A 5,488-nucleotide genomic window follows, 5' to 3' on the forward strand; every position below is an offset into this window, starting at 1 on the left:
TATTCTCATTGTAATAGTTGGAATAAGGGGTGCCACTTTTGTATGCTTGGAAAGCATTCACTTGTTCACTTGTTCCCCTACATTCACTTTGGTCATGTCCCAAAGTTCCACAACTCTCACATACTCCACTTGGAATTGATGATGATGCCACTATAGCATTAACATGTTGCTTGGGTGATTTGGAGGCCTCTTCAAGTTTAGCCATGGCCTTCTTAAACTTCAAATTAATGGTATCAATATGAGCACTAAGTTGAGCACCCAATTGAGTAATGGAGTCCACCTCATGCTTTCCTCCTCTAGTAGCCTTCCGAGGTCTACTATATTGCGAGTTATGGACCGCCATTTCCTCAATTTTGTTCCATGTTTGATTGTCATCGACTTCGTGAACATACCATTTGATCCCATATTGAGAATGTTTCGGGAGTCTTCATATAGACCATTCTAAAATTGTTGTACAAGGAACCACTCGCTAAGTCCATGGTGTGGACAAGATCGACAAGTGTCCTTGAATCTCTCCCATGCTTCATACAAAGATTCCTCATCCCTTTGTTTGAACCCGGTGATTTGGGCCCTTAACATGTTAGTCTTCACCGGAGGATAGAATTTCTTGTAGAAAGCAAGTGCCAATGTCTTCCAAGAATCAATACCAAGAGTAGCCTTATCTAGGCTCTTCAACCATTGTTTCGCGGAACCAATCAAAGAAAAAGGAAATAAGACCCATCGGATTTGGTCTTGAGTAACTCCGGTTTGAGAAATTGCATCACAATAGTCACAAAAAGTCTCCATATGAGAATGAGGGTCTTCATTAGGCATCCCTCCAAATTGACTTCTCTCAACCAATTGTATGAATGCGGATTTGGCAATGAAATTACCGGTTAAATGTTGTGGTGTAGGAGTACCATTTGGTAGGTTCTCCTCGGTTGGTACGGAATGTGATGAAAATTTAGGCATTGTGGGTTGATTTTGTGGTGGGTTTTGTATTGGGTTATCCTCTCCTTCTCTTGCAAAAAGGTTGATGAACTCAATGTTATTTGGTTGAATGTCCACAATCTCACCAATATCTCTCAAAGTATTCCTAGCAAGTCTTCTATTGTTGGTCAAAGTTCTTTCGATTTCAAGATCAATGGGTAACAAGTTACCTTGTGATCTCCTAGACATGCAAAATATCAAACAACTCGAAAACAATTAGAACAACCTTGAGGAGATTGACTTCCCCAAGGTAAAGAAAGACACAAATAAAAACAATTTAATGAAAATCAAATCAAGTTAACACTGTCCCCGACAACGGCGCCATTTTCTGGTGTAGTAAAACTCGTCGTCAAAAGTTACCCAACCAAAACAATATTTATAACTTCACCAACTACTCTTAGTAAAGAGGCAAGCAAAGGTCGGATCCCAAGGGACGGGTATTGATGTAGGATTTTCAATTGTAAATGGTCGTGTCTTAGGGTGTCACAATTTGGGGTTGAGATAGGAGATCAATTAAAACTAATCAACAATAAAAACAAAGCAAGGTAGATAACATGAATGTGTAAACAATTGATTAAAAGCACTAGGGTGTCATGAGTTCATAGGGGAATACATGGGAGTTGATCATACAAACATGTTCTCAAATTATAAGCAAGCAATTATTGTTGTGATGGGATCGAGTTAGTGTATATCTTACAATCCCTAAGAAGGTTTGGGTCCCGGAGCCGAATCGATTAGATTGTACAACACCTACAAGTCGACTTAATCCTTCCTATTAAACATTATGCATGGTCTAATGAGGCCCGAGTTGGTTTATGTCTTACAAGCCTTATTGAAAAGATAAGTGATGGGTAAAAAAATGCAAGGATTCATAGGCTCGCATTTCATCAAACATAACATGTGCATAAGTTGAAATCACAACAAGCAAGCAAATAAATTATGTGAACATATTAGATTAAGCATGAATCATTCCCCATGTTGGTTTCTCCTAATTACCCATTAACCCTAGCTAAGGAAACTACTCACTCATGATCAAGTTTAACATGCTAACAAGGTTGTCAATCACATTAACAAGGCAAAACATGATGAATGAATGAAAATGATTAACAATAATTAAAGTAAGGATTAAGAGAATTATACCTATGGAGATTCCAAAATAATAATGCAAAGAATAATAGAAGTACTTGCTGATTGATGGAAGGTTGTCAATCTCCCAATAAACCCAAATGATCTTCTAATTACCCAAAATAAATGATGAACAATAGAGAAATTAAGGAAAGATTAAGTATTGAGATTTGTATTAAGACTAAATTAAGAGTTGATTACAAGATTAAGGAATGATTACTAATTGATTAGAACTTGATTACTAGATGATTAAGAGAGCATGCTAATCTAAGTAGTACAATGGGGTATTTATACTAAATATTAGGTACATAAATTAGGGTTACTAAGGGCTTAAATGACTATTAAGTCCTTAAGAAAAGTTGAGGAAATGCTCCTCTCGAAGAAAATGAGCATCTCCGTTTTGCTAGTGTTGCCATGATCCGAGCGACTTGAAAACAGGCACAGGCTCTCTGGGGTACGATCCAAGCGGATTGTCAAGGGAGACGCTCGGATCTTCTTGCTTCAGGACGAGCGTCTTGGTCACGGGATGCTCGGATGGTGGTGGGGAGACGCTCGGATCCTCTGTGATCCGCTCGGATCCCTTGGCAGGCAGCTTTTCTTCTTTTCTTCCTTCATAATCCGCGAGGATCAATCCGGGGATGCAAGGATCCTTTCGTCATTGCCCGTTTCACTTTATTATCTACATAGGCCTTCTAGTATCGTCTTCCCTTTGATGCTTGGTCATTAGATGCGATCAATTTAGCTCCATTTCGTCATGTAAATGCAAGGTTTGCACTCCTCTCCTTCCAAGGAAACAAAACCTCAAAGAATATGCAAAATGGGGAACTAAAGATAGTAACTGACCCAATTATGCACTATAAAGCATAGGAACGAGGCTAATTCGGGGACTAAATGTGCTCAAATATGAGTCACATCAGTCCGCAAACTGATTTTCTTCGTGAGGCAGGTGTAAATATGTAACCTGATCGAAGAATTGAGCAATCTGATGTATCCTAGCCTGATAGGGTGCTAGACTTTCACTTTGGATTTTCCAGGATCCAGTGATTTGGTTAATGATTAAAGATGAGTCTCCGTGAGCTCGATGCCTAAACTTACTGCTGCTTGTATACCAATGAGGCAAGCTTCATACTCTAATGCATTGTTTGTCACCTCGAAGTCGAGTTTGATAGAAAGTGGTGTATGCTCGCCTTCCGGAGAAATGAGCAATACTCCTATTCCAAATCCTCTCAAATTGGATGCCCCATCAAAGTAAAGTTCCCAAGAATCCGTATTGGTTTGTAAAATATCCTCATCTGGAAACGACCTTATGTCTATTGCTTGTGTATCGTTGATAGGATTATCTGCGAAGAATTCAGCCACGGCGCGTCCCTTTATGACTTTCAAAGGTAAGTCTTTGAGATCGAACTCTGAGAGCATTAAGGTCCATCTTGCAAAGCGTCCATTGAGGACGGGTTTCTCGAAGAGGTATTTGACGGGATCTATTTTAGAATACACTTTGACCGAGTAGCTAAGCATATAATGACGTAGCTTCTTTTTTGCCCACACAAGAGCGAGGCATGTCTTCTCGAGAGGTGTATACTTACTTTCGTACTCCAAGAACTTCTTACTAAGGTAGTAGATAGCTCTTTCTTCTTTTCCAACAGTCTGTGCGAGCATAGCCCCCATGGCTGTTTCGGTAACTGTGAGATATAAAACAAGAGGTTGATCTTGTTGGGTGATGCGTGCATTTTATATAGCCCTTCTAAGTCTTATTTGCACGCATTTTTATGCGATTCCCATAGTTTAATGCTACGAAATACCCCGAATATTCTACTTTGGTTCGTTTGGCTTTAATTGCAGGAATGGACCTGGAAAAAGCAGAATCGAGCCTTTTACTGTCCTTTTAGCTTGCATTTAGGAGATGAGTGGATTTGGAGCGGAAATGCTGCTGCCTTGGGATGCGTGAAGTCACCTTGGAAGCTAGAATCATACGTCTTTTGGTTGTGATCAGTGACAGTTGGTCGATCGAGAAGTTTCGCTGCCTTTTTTGCTCGATCCAGACCCTTTTTTGTGAGAAGACCTCGATCGAATACATTGCCCTGTTCGATCGAGAGGTGCTGAAATGGAAGTGCTCGATCGAGTAGTCTTTTCACTCGATTGAGAAGTTTTTGGCTGGAGTTGTCGATCGAGAACTTCCAAAGTGCTCGATTGAGTAGGTTGCTATCTGACGTGAGATTTTCTCGCGAGATTTATTTTCAGTTGCGTGTTGAATAATTGAGATCTTTCCTATATAAAGGAAAGAGGTCATTAGGTTTGGAGAGTTCTTTTCACCATTTTATGATGTTCAACGTTACTTTGCTCTTTCAATATTTCTGGATCTCGTTTGTGTAATCTTTCTTCTACTTTATCTAATTCTCCTATGCACATCTCTTTCTACCATGTTTGTTCTCTCTTTATCTTTTGTTCTTGTTTTATTTACATTTATGTGTAGCTAATTCTCTAATGCTAGGATTAGGGGAACCATGGTAGTAAAACGATGATGCGATAATTTGTTTAGAAGGTTTTGATTGTGAAAATTGTTTTACAGCAATATAACTGTAATTATTAGGTTGAGTACAAGCAACTGAAGTAATTAAACTGGTTAAATTCAGACCTAGATCGAGAGATTGGAATGAATAGACCTGTTATGAACAATAGACTACACTAATGAGGGTGAAAGCTAAGTTAGTAATATTTTAGGGAGGATAGCGGACCAAGAGGACATTTCCTTTACCCTTCTCACATCAGACCGACTGACCTTACCTTTAGCAGAATTGTGTGATATCATGGTGAACTGACATCCTCGCATCTTCCTCTCTTATTTGATCAATCTTTATTTCGTCCCATATTTCAGTTCTTTAGTTTAGTCAAAACAACTCAAACCCCCCGATTTGTGACCATAGACAGACTGAATAACGAGTAGATAGTGACCGCTTCCCTGTGGATACGATACCTGACTTGCCTCTGCTGCATTAGTTAGAGCCTGTTGGTTTTATTTTTGATAGGGTTGCGACAGCCGTGTCATTGGGGAGACATTAGCACTGGTGGCTTGGCCAATATCTCCTTTATCCTGTCAAATACCTTTTGACAGTCATCGTCCCACACGGTATAGTCCGTTTTCTTGAGCTTTTTGAAGATAGGTTCGCAGATCATAGTGAGTTTCGATTTGAATCGACTTATGTACTGCACTTTGCCCAGGAATCCTCTAACCTCTTTTTCTATTTGGGGTTGTGGCATCTCGATTTAGGCCTTGATCTTGGATGGATCAATTTCTATCCCCCTATGGCTGACAACGTATCCCGGAAGCTTTTCTGACGTTACTCCGAATGCACATTTCTGAGGATTGAGCCTCATGTTGTATTTGCGCAATCTAAGG

General features: G+C 39.8%; 1 non-coding gene across 1 annotated transcript; it reads left to right on the top strand.

Annotated features, from left to right (window-relative positions):
• The first annotated feature begins 472 nt into the window (after positions 1-472).
• On the top strand, positions 473-579 carry LOC141654581 (small nucleolar RNA R71). The gene has a single exon (XR_012548137.1). It is a non-coding gene; the product is annotated as a small nucleolar RNA R71 (small nucleolar RNA).
• Positions 580-5,488: the final 4,909 nt, after the last annotated feature.

This window comes from Silene latifolia, chromosome 4 (genome assembly GCF_048544455.1).
Source record: "Silene latifolia isolate original U9 population chromosome 4, ASM4854445v1, whole genome shotgun sequence".
In the NCBI taxonomy this organism is placed as follows: Eukaryota; Viridiplantae; Streptophyta; class Magnoliopsida; order Caryophyllales; family Caryophyllaceae; genus Silene; species Silene latifolia.